Consider the following 17,288-nt stretch of genomic DNA (forward strand, 5'->3'; position numbering starts at 1 on the left):
CATTTTTGTCTCCTACAAACAGAACCAGAAATTGAGTAGAAGAGAGAGAGAGAATCACACCCAGAAGTATCCTGGTTTAGCTGCTAAGTGCAGGGCAGCCTACATCCAGTTTCCATCACAACAATGATGGAATTTCACTATAATCAAACAGATTACAGACACCAATTCTCCCTAGGAACTACCCTTCTTATCCAGGACAAGTCCAAAATCTATCCTCAATCTTGAACTTGACTTGGTCACCTACCAAGCTTTCAACTGCTAAGTGCTAACTCAACTTGCAAGGGGATTCCCACAAACTCATGAAACACAACACAGATGTACAAAGGACCTCTAGGACATCTATAACTTTTTCTTTTAATTTTGTATACTCTGCCTTTTTCTGCTCTATGGCTTTTCATACAAACCTCACTGTTTGCCTTTTTTCATGAGACTCAAGACAGACAAAACTAAACAGAAAAATACAACATGAAACACATTGAAGGAGAAGAACTTTTGTTAGCTTGGGTAGCTATGAGAACTCTGTGCTTTCATTCTTTTCTCTTTGCTTTGAGCCTTGGCTGTTCTCCCTTATTTATAGAAGGGAAAGCCTCCAAGGTTGAAACTGTTGAACCGAGCCAACTTCTTCTTCTTCATGCAAAAACCGGTTCGGCCAAAGAAAGGAGAGAGAAAATCGAATGCTAAAACCAACATGCAATTACCTCTGTGTCATCCCTTCTCACCAAGATCCATCAATCCGGGCCTTCCATCTTGACTTGCTCCCCAAGAAGGATTCCTAACCCTTGATGAGTCCTTGATGCTTGACAGCTCCTCCTGCTCCTATATTCTGCCTCTTCTTCTACATAGCTACAGTAGCTACCTCCTGTGGTGGTTGAGCAAAAGTAGAGACGAGCCATGCTTCCAAGGGATCCTTTTTCTCTGACCGAATTGGATCTTTTCCATTTTCAGGTATGGAGAGCTTGAGGCTTCCTCACCACTTCTTACCATAAGTGGCAAAGATCTCAACCACACCTTACTGTAGATCTTCTTTTTCTTAACGCCATCATCACAATGGCTTCATGCTTGCTTCTAACTTCTTCTTCTTTCTTCTGATAACTTATTTTTGCTTCCATCTTTCCTGATGGATGTAACCGAAACTGAAGAGAAAGAAGAGAGAGTAGAGAGAAAAAGCTTTCAAATGGAATTGAATAAGGAAATTAAAATGAATTAATTCCTACTTCCCTTTTGCTTAGTAGCGTGTGATATTCATGATGCCAATCAAATCAATTATACTTTCTCTTTCATATTTCCAATGCTTACATTAAATTCAAGTTAATCAAAATTTGAATTCCATAACCCAAGTGAATAGGTAACCGAACTAAACATGCAAAGCTTCTTCCCTCTTTCTTTTCAATTCGGACCAAGCTAGTTGATCTTGCACCAAGATTTTATTTTTGGGCTTGTTTATCAAAATTCTGGCCCAATTAACAAAATATTGTTTCAGCCATAACAATTAACTTTTTTATACCAAGGCTGAATATTAGCTTCAGATTGGGCTTGTCATTTTCGGCCCAAAACAAAATCTGCACAACAAAATTATTAATCAATAAATGTGAATTAAATTTCAAATTAAGAATTTTGTAATTAATTATTTTAATAATATTTGATCATCATCAAATTAATTTTGGAGTTTTCTAAACTCATCACTCTTCATGTCAATTACTCATGCTTTGACTTTACTCTTGCATCAAGTTTAATGATATGCCTTAGCTTATATTATTCTCTCACTCACATGTTGTAGCTACCATGTAGTTGAAAACCCTACTCTTATTTGGCATTAGCCTCGCCTATGTTTTATTTGTTTCGATATCTTTGTTGTAGGCCTATTTTTCTTTCTTTTTCTCTCCTTTTAGGCTGGCCACCAAAAGAAAAAAGAAAAGTTTCTAAATGGGGCAACAAACAAGTTCATCCGCACAATCTTTTGAAGAAGCTCATCAGTTGTAGCACCCCATCCACCTTGCCCTTCTTTGCATGCACCGAGGACGGTGCAATCTTCAAGTGTGGGGAGGTTCGGTCGATGACCGATCTCCGTGGGTAACAATTTCCTTTCAACACCAATTCTTAGTTTTCTTTGTTAGATTAGTTATTGCATTGCATGATAGGTTGCATGTTAGCTAGAATTTGTACATCTTTTTACCACTTATTTCTTATTAGGAATACTTGGTTAGGGTGATGATTTCTTTTCCAAAAAACTGTTTTAGGGCACCCTACCAATTTGAAAAAAAAAATTGTTGAACTTGCTTGAAAGAATTTATTTTGGAACATGGTCTTTGAGCTAAGAACACAAGCTTGTGAGTTTTGAGGCTAATTGCGTGGTTACATCTTATAACCACTTATTTTTCCTTCTTGTGTGCAATTGTTCTCTTTCTATGATTGTAATCTTTGATTTGTTTGATTCTTTATGTCCATTATTCTATGTATACATGCATTTATATGATTGAGGCCATCATTTCATTTAGCTCACTTACTCAAACAGCTACCTTTTACCTACCGTTGTTAGCCAACTTTGAGCCTACGATTAACCTACTTTGTTCTTAATGTTAGCACATTACAAGCCTAAAGCGAAAAATAATAAATGTCCTTTTAGTTGGATCTTTGATTAGCTTAGGCTAGTGAGTGTGAGTATCATTCAAGTGTGGAAAAACTTGAGACATTGGTTGGGATAAAAGGGTGTTTTGTATTTCCATCAGGAATTTAAGGAATTGGGTACATGCTCATGCATTAATTATATGTAAAACCATATGCATTGATGCCTTCGTATATACTTTATTGTGAAAAATAAAAGAAAAAATGATAAAGAAAAAGAAAAAAAATATATGAATAAAAAGAATAAAAATATAGAAAAAGAATAAAAAAGCAATAAAAGGGGACAAAATACCCCAAAGTAAAGATTAATAAAGATCAATGCATATGTGTGGTAATCAAAAGAAAATGCATGATTATGTGAAAAAGTGAAGAATGGGTAGTTAGGTTAGCACTTAAATTGTATAGGTTGCCATAGGTTAGGTGGGAAGTTTAAGTTGATCAAAGATTCTAATTCTAGTCCACTTAACCATATACAATCCTACCTTGACCCTAGCCCTACTACAACCTATGAAAAGTCCTCATGATGAATGTATGCATGCATTGAATAATTGTTGATTGTTAGATGAAAAATAAATCTTGGAAAGCATGATTAGGGGAGAATTGAGAGAATCGACCCTATACACTTGAGCGACTAGAGTGCAAACACTTCCGGTGAGGGTTCGATGCTCAATTCCTTGATTCCTGGCTTTCATGAGTGTTCTTCTTGCAAGTCTATTTGAACTTCATTTTTATACTTGAATTGGTAGGATTCATGAATCGTCATATAACCTTAGCCCTACCTGTTTATACATGCTCTTGGAGGATTGATTTATTTTTAACCAAGTAGGTAGAATCATTTTGCATTTAGTTGTATTCATTTAGATAGGATGTATATAGATAGGTTGCATTGAATAAATGTCATACCCCTTGTTTCCTTCTTGGTTTAGCATGAGGACATGCTATAGTTTAAGTATGGGGAGGTTGATAAACCCCATTTTTAGGGTTTTTCTTGTATTGAATTTAGAGGGTTTCATCAACTTTTCTCCCATTTATTCACTAAAATAGCATGGTTTTGTAAATTCTCCTTTAAGTGTACTTAAGAGCGAAAACATGCTTTTTAGATCTTAAAATAGCTAAATTTAATTCACCTTGATCCCATTAGATGCCTTGATATGTTTGTTAAATAATTTTAGGTTTAGAAGGCAAAGATTGGATTGAGGGAACGAAGGAAAAGCATGTAAAAATGGAGAACTCATAAAGAAATGAAGGAATCGCAAAGCTATCAATCCTGACCTCTTCGCACTTAATTGATCATAACTTGAGTACAGAAGTCCAAATGAGGTGGTTCCAATTGCGTTGGAAAGCTAACAGATAAACCATAAAATAGTGGTTTATTAACCTCCCCACACTTAAACAATAGCATATCCTCATGCTAAGCTCAAGAGAAGCTATAAAGATAAAGAGGAATGGTAGGATGTATGAAATACAATCCTATCTATATGAATGCAACTACATGCAAAATATTTCTACCTACTTGGTTTAAAAGTAAACAAGTTCTCCAAGACAAATACAAACCAATTTCCACTAATTCAAATCGTACAATAAAAAGCAAGTAAACTTGTAAGAAGACAGCTCATGAAAGCAGGGAACATAGAATCAAGCATTGAACCCTCACTGGTAGTGTATATCACTCTAATCTCTCAAGTGTATAGGGTTATTCACTCTACTCTTCTCTAGTCATGCTTTCTAAATCTTGTTCTTCATCTAACCAATCAACAAATATTTAATGTACCAATGCAAACATCATGAGGTCTTTTCAAGGTTGTAATGGGGCTGAGGTAAAGGTAAGGATATATGTATGGCCAAGTGAGCTATAATATGAATCTTTAATTAACCTAAGCTCTCACCTAATATACATATACTCTATATACTTTTAAATTCATGCCTAGCTACCCATAATTCCCACTTTTGTATAATTCCCATACTCATGTACCAAATTTTCTTTAATTTTTATCACATGTGCATTGATCTTTTATTAAACTTAATATTGGGGTAATTTTGTCCCCTTATTTATTTACTTATATTATATATATTTTTTCTTTTTCTCTTTTTTCTCTTTTTTTTTTAAAGCTGAAAAATAAACATAACTTATCAATGCACATGGATTTTTAATTTTTCTGGTCTCACATGAGTAGGTACCCAAATTCCTAATATTTTATCGAAGTAAAAACTTAACACATTCCCTTATGAACCCATGTTCCCATAATTTCCCCACACTTAATTGATACACAATCTCTATCTTAAGCTAACCAAAGATTCAATTGGGATATTTAATTGTTTTTCTGCTTAAGGCTAGTGATGTGGTTATAGAACAGAATAAATGGGGATAAAAAGGCTCAAGGTGGCTAACAAGGGTGATGTAAAAGGTAGGCTTATTTGGGATAAGTGAGCTAATAACAAGTAATGGCCTCAATCATATGCAAGCATGTAAATACACTAAATAATGGACATATAGAATGGAACAAAGCAAAGATTACAATTATAGAGAAGAAAACACACAAGAATAAAAATTTATGGTTAAATAATGTAACCATGTAAATAAGCTCAAAATCTCACAGGTTGTGTGTTCTTTGGCTTAAAAACCATGTTCCAAATACAACTTCAAACAAGTTTTAACATAAAAAAATTTTTTCAATTAGTGAAATACTATAAAAATTTCTTGGAAAAGAAAATATTACTTCAACCAAGTAGTAACTGAATGCATAAAATCAAATAAATATGCAATCAAACATGCAAATGCAACGACTAACAAGGAAAATAAAATATTGGTGTTGATAAGAAAATACTAACCCATAGAGATCGGTATCGACCTCCCCACACTTAAAGATTGTACCGTCCTCGGTGCATGCTGAGATGTGCAGGTGGACGGGTTGTTCCAACTGATGCTTTCCTTCAAGGATTGTGCAGATGGACTTGTTTGTCTCCCCTTTTAGAAGTTTTCCCTTTCCCTTCTTTGGTGGCTGTTCCGAGGGTTACCTGAAACTAGAGGTCGATCTCGGATGAGATCTTCTATACTGTTCGGAGATGGCGTGTCCGGCTGGCTGGTGATGGCCGGAGCTGTTGTGTCCGACTTGTTGGACTTGTTGTACTGCTGATCCTTGGCCACCGGAGGGTGGGGGGTACCTGCAAGAGACTCCGATGCTTAAGTTAGCACGGGTATTAAGCAGGTTTATTATAGAATCAGAGTATGAGTTATACCTGGGTGCTCCAGTGTATTTATAGTAGTGTGGGCTGACCTTTCTGATAAGATAAGTTAGTTATCTTATCTTATCTTATCTTATTTGGGGTGAAGTCAGCTTATCTTCAAGGGAACTGTCTTTATCTTTATAGGCTTGGATTGCCTTTGGATGTGGGTCGTGTTCCTCTATTTGGGCCCTTTGTTGGGCTTTCTTGTCGATTTGGCCGACCTCTTTGAGAAGAGGTCGGATAGCCTGACCTGAAGAGGTCGGTCGCTTTGTCGCCAATCATCCCAGGTCGGGTAGCGCGACCCGGGGTATGAACAATGCCCCTGCTTGAGCTCGGTCTTTTGTCAAGGTCAAGTCTTTGACTTTGGTCCTTTGAAGCCGAACTCAAGCATTTTGTCGCTTTCTTTGTAGAAGCTTTTGAATGTAGAACATTTTTCCTCTAAATGCGCGCGCTTTTATATCGGCGCTTCGGGAACGTGCAAGGGTTAATGTTTTCATTAATTTTAACATTAATTGCCCCGTTTCCCTTTGGCTCTTTATTTTGATTTTGAAAACCCAGAAACGGTTTCTCTCCTTCGCCCTTTTCGTAACTTCTTTTCTCCGTTCTCTTCGCTCTCTGTTTTTCGTTTGCACTTTCTGCTTTCTTGTGTTGTGGCGTTTGTTTGGCGATTTTCTGGGCAGCTTTTATTTCTGTGCCTCCATTTTTCTTCCTCGGAGCTCCTTTCGTCTCCAGGTTAGTCCCATTTTGTGCTTTCTCTTTGTTTTTGTGATGAGGTTTCGATTTTGGTTTTCCTTTAGAGAAAGTTTGGATTTTTCTGTTTCCATCGTACCTTATTGTTGTTGAAATGTGCGTTCTGGGGGTTTCTCCACCTTCTGCATGATCCTTTTTGTTTTTGCTTGATGCTTTTAAGGCTTTGCATGTTCCTTGTTGTTTCTGTTCTGGTACCGCTATCCGCATCTGTTCCTTGCTTTATTTGACGGTTGCTTTTGTCTGATTTCTGAAAAAGGTTGTATCTTTAATGGTTTCTTTTTGGCGTGCTTGATGTTTGGGGATGGTTTTTGCTTGCTTAGACTGAAAGGCAATGTTTTTTGAAGACTTTTGTGTTTTAATCTGATGGAAAATGCTTGCTGTTTGAAGCCTTCTTTTCTTGTTTTGAGAGGTGCTGGGGTGCGAGAAGTAGATTTTTACCAGAAACCTTGCTTTATTATTGCCTCCAAAGGATGTCCCAGGACTTTGGTTTGAGTCTTAGGGTTTTCCTTTTCTGTGTGTTCGCCTGTATCGTATTGAGTTGTTTTCTCCCTTGTCCGAGTTGTTTTTAGTAATCCCATCTTCTTTTCTTACTTGTAGGATTAGTTGGCCTCATGTCTTCTCGCAATAACATTGTAGAGATGTCTTCCAGAGTTCCCGAGGGGATGTCCGATTGGCTGGACTCCCTTGTTTTGTTGTGTGTTTCTGTTGTGGATGCTGAATTTTGCACAGAGCTGAGGAAGCGCCATAGGATTTGTGGTAACAGTGCCCGTGAGGGGGATTATGAGCTTGTTGCCCCTGATTCTGATGAGAGAGTTTGTTTTCTGACTTCCATCGAGGGGGAGCGTCCCTTCTTCTATGCTTATGAATACTTCTTTAGCCAATTAAACGTTATTTTTCCTTTTACTGCTTTTGAAACTGACCTGTTGTGGTCATGTAACATTGCTCCGTCCCAGCTTCACCCGAATTCCTGGGGTTTTATCAAAATATTTTAACTGCTTTGCCAAGAGTTAGGCATAACACCTTCTGAAACTCTTTTCCTTTATCTTTTTGTCTCGTCCAAGCCCGGAGGTTCCTCCAAAAAGAAAGCTTTCTGGGTCTCTTTCAGATCGGCCCAGGGGCATAAAGTTTTTGCCATGTATGATGAGTTGTTTAAAGATTTTAAGAACTATTTCTTTCGAGTTCGTGCTGTTGAGGGGGTCCGCCCCTTTTTTTCTTGATGAAAATGATGAGCCCGCTTTTCCTCTGGAGTGGCAAAAGAATGTGAGAGTGCCACGTTATACATGGGAGATGCTTAATGAGGTTGAGCGGACCTTTGTAGTTGTTCTTAAAGATTTGTGGGGGAAACCTCCCCATCTGGATATGAAGAGATTCTTGAGTGATCTATCTTTGGTTCGAACTGCTTTGGGTACTGTCTGACTTGTTTTTATACTTGCTTCTGAGCTTTTCTCCTCCTATGTTGTAACTTGTCTTTTGTGGTTGATTCTGTATTTTCAGAGATGTCGAAAAATAATGATTCTATGAAGGCCTACAAGAAGGCGAAGAAGGCAACTGCTGCTCTAAACATCTCGGCCAAGGCGGCTGGAGAGGGATCTTCTCAGGTTCCAGTGAGGCCTCCTGTGCTGAGTTCTCCCGGACCGAGGAAAGCAATTCCTATTCCTCGGGTTTGTCTGGTCGATCCTCCACAATCTTCTGCTACAGCTTCTGGTGCCCCTCCTAGTAAGAAGCAAAAAACAATTGAGCCTTTCAACCTTGATGCTCCTAACTTTGATGTAGTCGAGTTTGTAGATCAACAAATTGGTCCTTATGGTGTCCTCCCCATGGACGACGTGTCGCTTCTTCATTATTTTGATTATATAACTCGGAGTAGTATCAAGATGGCACACATGGGAGCGGCCCTATATCGAACTGCTCAAAGTCTTCCTCTCCATGCCACTAAAGCTTTTATGGAGGAGGCCAAACAGGAGTTTGATTGGATGAAAGGCTTGAAGGAGGATCTTGAAGTGAAGGTGGCCAAGTTAGAAAAAAATTTGGAGAATGAGAAGGCAAGTTCCATCTCTTTGGCGGCTTCTGTGAGGCTGGCCGAGGACACGGCTATGAGACATAAGGATAGTTATGTGACATCTTACCGGGAGGTGTTGCGCCTGAGGGAGGAGTTGGAGAATGCCCGAGCTAATTACTCCAAACTCCAAGGTCATCTTGTTGGTAGTGTAACTGCTGCCTATGAGAACCTGAAGGAACAAGTTCGGGTTATTGCTCCCGAGGCCGACCTGACCCTCTTTAGCCTAGATAACGTCGACAGGGATGGCAAGATTGTCCCTGATGACGAGGATGATGATGATGTTGAACCTCCCCCTGTGTCCTCTGCCAAGGTGTCAACTCCTGCTGTTCCTGCCGAGGTCGGCCCTCCCGCTTCTGATCCTGACTGTCAGATCTTAAACCGGAATGATGGTACTGTAGATGCTGTTCCTCTCCAGACTCACCCTCCGTCTCCTCGGACTGATGCTGCTAGAAAGTCTTCTGACCCTTAGCCCATTTATTCTGGATATTTACGTAGTTGGCCCGGCTTGTGGGCTTTTTAAACTCTTTATGTTTTGTTAACTGCTGGTACTTTCTCGTTGCTTGCCTAGCAACTTTTTGTTTTGACAAACAAAGGTAACTTTCCAGCTTTTGAGGTAGATTTTGGTGGCCTCTGAAGCTTTATAACTTTGTAGATTATATCATGCTTTTGCACTTAACTTGGTATCTTTTTGTTTTCTGAGGATGTTGGAACCCTGCTGCTCGTCCTCTTCGGATTTGCTTTATTGTTTGTAACTTGGATCTTTTGAGGTTATGGATATGTGGGTCCAACTTATTTTTCGGTTTTCTCGCTCTTGCTCGTATTTCTGACGCTTTATAACCGATTTCTTCAAGTTGGTCCTCCAAGTTGTTTTGTTAGTCCTTTGTCCTGTCTTTCTCAGGGGTTACCTTTGTAACTTGCTTTGTAGTAGGGCAACTTCTTTACGTCGTCCTTTTCTAAGTTATTTTTGTAATCCTCTTTCTTGGATCTTTGTTAGATCTCCTTCAGGGATTGCTTTTATAACTTTTTAGTAGTAGGAGTCCGACTTCGTTATGTCGGTCTCCTTTAAGTTATTTTTGTAGTCCTCTTTTTTGGACCTTCGTCAGGTCTCTTTCAGGGATTACTTTTATAACTTCTTAGTAGTAGGAGTCCGACTTCGTTATGTCGGTCTCCTTTAAGTTATTTTTGTAGTCCTCTTTCTTGAACCTTTGTCAGGTCTCTTTCAGGGATTACTTTTATAACTTCTTAGTAGTAGGAGTCCGACTTCGTTATGTCGGTCTCCTTTAAGTTATTTTTGTAGTCCTCTTTTTTGGACCTTTGTCAGGTCTTTTTAAGGGATTACTTTTATAACTTCTTAGTAGTAGGAGTCCGACTTCGTTATGTCGGTCTCCTTTAAGTTATTTTTGTAGTCCTCTTTTTTGGTCCTTTGTCAGGTCTCTTTCAGGGACTACTTGTATAACTTTTTCATTTTGGGCCGACTTTGTTATGTCGGGCCCTTCTAAGTTAAAGTAATCCTCTTTAATAGGGTTGGCCAGACCTCTTTCCAGGGTTTACTTATAACTTGGGTTGACTTAGTCCAACTTCTTAATCGTCGGCCAGTCTTTAAGTTATTATTTTAGCAATCCGTAAGACCTCGTCAGGTTCTTTTTTAGATCACTTTCTATAACTTCTTACATTATTCTGTGTTCATCTTTGCCGATTTGTAGAAAGTGGTTGTCATCTCTAGATCGTCTTTTGGGTGAATCGCGTTTTCACCTTTATTGGACGGTTATCTTTATCGTGATCGTGCAGTGAAATTGTTTTTCACTTTCTGCCGATCTGTTGCTTTATAATCGGACGATGAATGCTTCAGATTAATGCATCTTGAAATCTTGTAGAATATCTAAAATATATATTTTATTCAAAGGAAAGTGCAAATATATACATGTGGGATTTTTTCATCCCTTTACGTCGAATAGTGTTTGAGTCTCAACTTGGTGCCTCATTAAAAAACCTTTTCAGGAAAAAGAGTGCATCCAATAGTGAGATCTTTTACTTTTCTAGCTGTAGTACCTTCTTAGGTTGCAGGCATGCCATGATCTGGGAAGCTCTCGTCCATCGAGTTCGGACAGTCTGTAATAGCCCTTCCCAAGTACTTTTACAACTCGGTAGGGTCCTTTCCAGTTTGCTGCCAACTTTCCTTCTCCTGGTCGAGTTGTTCCAATATCATTTCGGATTAGGATGAGATCATTCTCCGTGAAACTTCATGGCACTACCTTTTGATTATATCTGGAAGCCATTCGACGTTTTAGTGCTTCTTCGCTGATCCGAGATCTTTCCTGGATTTCAGGTAGTAGGTCGAGTTCTTCCTTCTGAAGTTGAGAGTTGGCTTCTTCATTGTAGTGGACTACTCTGGGTGACCCTTCCTCAATCTCTACTGGGATTATTACCTCCACTCCGTATGCTAGTTGAAAGGGTGATTCATTTGTCGTAGAGTGTGGTGTTGTTCGATATGCCCATAGGACTTGCGAAAGTTCTTCGGCCCAAGCTCCCTTTGCATCTTGTAGTCTCCGTTTTAACCCAGCCAATATGACTTTGTTGGCAGCTTCGGCCTATCCATTGGCTTGAGGGTGTTCGACGGAGGTGAACTGGTGCTTTATATTCAAGTCGGCTACTAGTCTCCTGAAGCCTGCGTCTGTGAATTGAGTGCCATTGTCTGTGGTGATGGAGTATGGAACCCCGAACCTCGTGACAATGTTCCTGTATAGGAATTTCCGGCTTCTTTGAGCGGTGGCGTTGGCTAGGGGTTCTGCCTCAATCCATTTTGTAAAATAGTCTACTCCGACTATGAGGAATTTTACTTGTCCTGATCCCTAGGGAAAGGGTCCGAGAAGATCAAGTCCCCATTTTGCAAGTGGCCAGGGCGAGGTTACACTGATGAGCTCTTCTGGCGGGGGGATGTGGAAGTTGGCATGTTTCTGACATGGTGGACATGTCTTTACAAATTCTATAGCTTCTTTCTATAGGGTTGGCCAATAAAATCCCGCTCGGAGTACTTTTTTGGCGAGAGCTCGTGCTCCGAGATGGTTGCCGCACATGCCGCCGTGTACTTCTTCTAGCACTTCCTTTGTGTTGTTGGTCGGCACACATTTTAGTAGCGGTATTGAGATCCCTCTTTTGTACAGGATGTTGTTTATAATAGTGTAGTACTGTGCCTCCCTGTTTAATCTTTTTGCCTCTTTTTCCTCCGTGAGGAGCGTTTCTGCTTTGAGGTAGTTAATTATGGGGGTCATCCATCCTTGGTCCTGACTTGTTATGGCTAGGATTTTCTCTTCCGAAATTGATGGGTTCTGTAGCATTTCCTGGATCAGGCTTTTATTGTTGCCCCTGGTTTGGTGCTGGCTAGTTTTGAGAGTGCGTCAGCTCGGGCGTTTTGTTCGCGGGGTATGTGGAAGATCTTATATTCCCCGAGTTATCCGAGCTGTTCCTTGGTTTTATCCAAAAACTTTTACATGGTGGGATCTTTCTCTTGATAGCTCCCTGTTATCTGCAAGGTGACTACTTGTGAATCGCTGTAAATGTTGAGTTTTTGAGCACCAACTTCTGTAGCCAGCTTCAAACCGGCTAATAATGCTTCATATTCCGCCTGGTTGTTTAAGGCCGGGAACCCGAACTTGAGGGAGAGCTCAACTTGGGTTCCTTGGTTGCTTTCTATTATCACGCCTGCACCGCTTCCAATCTTATTTGAAGAGTGATGAGCGGATAATTTATACACTTTTTGGCATTGTTTTTAGTATGTTTTTAGTAGGATCTAGTTACTTTTAGGGATGTTTTCATTAGTTTTTATGTTAAATTCACATTTCTGGACTTTACTATGAGTTTGTGTGTTTTTCTGTGATTTCAGGTATTTTCTGGCTGAAATTGAGGGACTTGAGCAGAAATCAGATTCAGAGGTTGAAGAAGGACTGCTGATGCTGTTGGATTCTGACCTCCCTGCACTCAAAATGGATTTTCTGGAGCTACAGAACTCAAAGTGGCGCGCTTCCAATTGCGTTGGAAAGTAGACATCCAGGGCTTTCCAGCAATATATAATAGTTCATACTTTGCCCAAGAATAGATGACGCAAACTGGCGTTCAACGCCAGCTCTCTGCCCAATTCTGGCGTCCAGCGCCAGAAAAGGATCCAAAACCAGAGTTGAACGCCCAAACTGGCGCAAATACTGGCGTTCAACTCCACAAATGGCCTCTACACGTGCAACACTCAAGCTCAGCCCAAGCACACACCAAGCGGGCCCCGGAAATGGATTTATACATCAATTACTTATTTTTGTAAACCCTAGTGACTAGTTTATTATAAATAGGACCTTTTACTATTGTATTAGACATCCTCGATCGTATTTTGATCCTGTGATCACGTTTTGGGGGCTGGCCATCTCGGCCATGCCTGGACCTTTCACTTATGTATTTTTAACGGTAGAGTTTCTACACTCCATAGATTAAGGTGTAGAGCTCTGCTGTTCCTCAAAGATTAATGCAAAGTACTACTGTTTTCTATTTAATTCATCTTATTTCGCTTCTAAGATATTCATTCGCACTTCAACCTGAATGTGATGAACGTGACAATCATCATCATTCCCTATGAACGCGTGCCTGACAACCACCTCCGTTCTACATTAGATTGAATGAGTATCTCTTAGATCTCTTAATCGGAATCTTCGTGGTGTAAGCTAGAATGATGGCGGCATTCAAGAGAATCCGGAAGGTCTAAACCTTGTCTGTAGTATTCCGAGTAGGATTCAATGATTGAATGATTGTGACGAGCTTCAAACTCGCGATTGCTGGGCGTAGTGACAGACGCAAAAGGATAGTAAATCCTATTCCAGCAGGATCGAGAACCGACAGATGAATAGTCGTGCCGTGACAAGGTGCGTTGACCATTTTCACTGAGAGGATAAGATGAAGCCATTGACAAGGGTGATGCCTCCAGACGATTAGCCGTGCCGTGATAGGGCATTTGGATCATTTTCCCGAGAGAAGACCGAAAGTAGCCATTGACAATGGTGATGTATCACATAAAGCCAGCCATAGAAAGGAGTAAGACTGATTGGATGAAGATAGCAGGAAACCAGAGGTTCAGAGGAACGAAAGCATCTCTATTCGCTTATCTGAAATTCTCACCAATGATTTACATAAGTATTTCTATCCCTATTTTATTAATTATTTTCGAAAACTCCATTACTATTTTAATATCCGCCTGACTGAGATTTACAAGGTGACCATAGCTTGCTTCATACCAACAATCTCCGTGGGATTCGACCCTTACTCACGTAAGGTATTACTTGGACGACCTAGTGCACTTGCTGGTTAGTTGTGCGAAGTTGTGAACCATGGTATTGGCATCATGTTTTTGGCGCCATTACCAGGGAAAGAAAGAGCGATGAATTTTACATAATTAAAGTGTAATCACAATTTCTGCGCACCAAGTTTTTGGCGCCGTTGCCGGGGATTGTTCGAGTTTGGACAACTGACGGTTCATCTTGTTGCTCAGATTAGGTAATTTTCTTTTTGTTTTCTTTTCAAAAATTTTTTCAAAAATATTTCAAAATTTTCTCACCTGTTTTCGAAAAAAAATATTTATTCAAAATTTTTAAAGAATGAATTCTAGTGTTTCATGAAGCATGTGAAGCCTGGCTGGCTGTAAAGCCATGTCTAAATTCATTTGGACTGAGGCTTGCAATTTGTTATCAAGAGCAAGCTAGTTGTTGCTAATCCACCTGCTGCTGTTCCTGATTTACATGCTGAAGCTTGGCTGGCCATTGGCTATGTCTAGTGTTTTGGACCGGAGCTTTCATTGAAAGCTTGGCCGGCTAGTGAGCCATGTCTAATTCCTGGACTGAAGCTTTAGACTAAGAATGCAAGATTCCTAGAATTCATATTAAAAATTTTAGAATCCTTATTTTTATTTTTCACAAAAACTTTCGAAAAAAAAATACAAAAAAAAAATTTTATAAAATCATAAAAATCAAAAATATTTTTTGTGCTTCTTGTTTGAGTCTTGAGTCATGTTATAAGTTTGGTGTCAATTGCATGTGCATCTTGCATTTTTCGAAAATTCTCATGCATTCATAGTGTTCTTCATGATCTTCAAGTTGTTCTTGGTAAGTCTTCTTGTTTGATCTTTGCATTTGCATGTTTTGTGTCTTTTCTTGTTTTTCATATGCATCCTTGGATCCTTAGTGTCTAAGCATTAAAGAATCCTAAGTTTGGTGTCTTGCATGTTTTCTTTGCATTAAAATTTTTTCAAAAACATGTTCTTGGTGTTCATCTTGACATTCAAAGTGTTCTTGGTGTTCATCTTGACATTCATAGCATTCTTGCATGCATTCATTGTTTTGATCTAAAAATTTCATGCATTGCATCATTTTACTTGTTTTTCTCTCTCATTATTAAAAATTCAAAAATCAAAAAATATCTTTCCCTTTTTCTCTCTTAAAATTTCGAAAATTAGATTTGACTTTTTCAAAAAATTTTAAAATCTAGTTGTTTTCATGAGTCAAATCAAATTTTCAAATTAAAAATCTTATCTTTTTCAAAATCTTTTTCAAAAATCAAATCTTTTTCAAATTTTTTAGTTATTTTCGAAAATTTCAAAAATATTTTCCAAAATCTTTTTCTTAATTTTACATCATAATTTTCGAAAATAACAATAACAATTAATGTTTTGATTCAAAAATTTCAAGTTTGTTACTTACTTGTTAAGAAAGATTCAAACTTTAAGTTCTAGAATCATATCTTGTGATTTCTTGTGAATCAAGTCATTAATTGTGATTTTAAAAAAATTCAAATCTTTTCAAAAACTAATTTCTATCATATCTTTTCAAAAATATCTTCTTATCTTATCTTTTTCAAAAAAAAATTTGATTTCAAAATATCTTTTCTAACTTCCTAACTTCTTATCTTTTCAAAATTGATTTTCAAAATTTGTTTCAACTAACTAACTAACTTTTTGTTTGTTTCTTATCTTTTTCAAAACTACCTAACTAACTCTCTCTCTCTAATTTTCGAAAATATCTTCCCTCTTTTTTTCAAAATTTCTTTTTAATTAACTAATTATTTTAAATTTTTATTTTAATTTTCGAAAATTACTAACCTTTTTCAAAAACTATTTTCGAAAATCACTAACTCTTTTTTCAAAAATAATTTTCGAAAATTCTCTTCTCTCTCATCTCCTTCTATTTGTTTATTCATCTACTAACATCTCTCCCCCACTCACAAAAAAAAAAAGAGGATCTCTATTATTATTATTTTTCTGTGCCCTCTTCTTTGTCATATGAGCAGGAGCAAGGACAAGAATATTCTTGTTGAAGCAGATCCAGAACCTGAAAGGACTCTGAAGAGGAAACTAAGAGAAGCTGAATTACAACAAACCAGCAAGCACCTGTCAGAAATTATCAAACAGGAAAAGAAGATGGCAGCTGAAAATAATAATAATGCAAGGAGAATGCTTGGTGACTTTACTGCACCTAATTCCAATTTACATGGAAGAAGCATCTCCATTCCTGCCATTGGAGCAAACAACTTTGAGCTGAAACCTCAATTAGTTTCTCTGATGCAGCAGAACTGCAAGTTTCATGGACTTCCATCTGAAGATCCTTTTCAGTTCTTAACTGAATTCTTGCAGATATGTGATACTGTTAAGACTAATGGAGTAGATCCTGAAGTCTACAGACTCATGCTTTTCCCTTTTGCTGTAAGAGACAGAGCTAGAATATGGTTGGACTCTCAACCCAAAGACAGCCTGAACTCTTGGGATAAGCTGGTCATGGCTTTCTTAGCCAAGTTCTTTCCTCCTCAAAAGCTGAGCAAGCTTAGAGTGGATGTTCAAACCTTCAAACAGAAAGAAGGTGAATCCCTTTATGAAGCTTGGGAAAGATACAAGCAGCTGACCAAATAGTGTCCTTCTGACATGCTTTCAGAATGGACCATCCTGGATATATTCTATGATGGTTTATCTGAGCTATCAAAGATGTCATTGGATACTTCTGCAGGTGGATCTATTCACCTAAAGAAAACGCCTGCAGAAGCTCAAGAACTCATTGACATGGTTGCTAATAACCAGTTCATGTACACTTCTGAGAGGAATCCTGTGAGTAATGGGACGCCTATGAAGAAGGGAGTTCTTGAAGTTGATACTCTGAATGCCATATTGGCTCAGAACAAAATATTGACTCAGCAAGTCAATATGATTTCTCAGAGTCTGAATGGAATGCAAGCTGCATCCAACAGTACTCAAGAGGCTTCTTATGCAGAAGAAGCTTATGATCCTGAGAACCCTGCAATAGCAGAGGTGAATTACTTAGGTGAACCTTATGGAAACACCTATAACTCATCATGGAGAAATCATCCAAATTTCTCATGGAAGGATCAAAGGCCTCAACAAGGCTTTAATAATGGTGGAAGAAACAGGTTTAGCAATAGCAAGCCTTTTCCATCATCCACTCAGCAATAGACAGAGAATTCTGAGCAGAATCCATCTAGCTTAGCAAACTTAGTCTCTGATCTATCTAAGGCCACTGTAAGTTTCATGAATGAAACAAGGTCTTCCATTAGAAATCTGGAAGCACAAGTGGGCCAGCTGAGTAAAAGGATCACTGAA

General features: G+C 38.6%; 1 non-coding gene across 1 annotated transcript; it reads right to left on the reverse strand.

Moving 5' to 3' along the window:
* Positions 1 to 16,496: 16,496 nt before the first annotated feature.
* Positions 16,497 to 16,604, reverse strand: LOC112724978 (small nucleolar RNA R71). The gene has a single exon (XR_003164113.1). It is a non-coding gene; the product is annotated as a small nucleolar RNA R71 (small nucleolar RNA).
* Between the last annotated feature and the right edge of the window lie 684 nt (positions 16,605 to 17,288).

Source organism: Arachis hypogaea, chromosome 11, assembly GCF_003086295.3.
Source record: "Arachis hypogaea cultivar Tifrunner chromosome 11, arahy.Tifrunner.gnm2.J5K5, whole genome shotgun sequence".
NCBI lineage: Eukaryota > Viridiplantae > Streptophyta > Magnoliopsida > Fabales > Fabaceae > Arachis > Arachis hypogaea.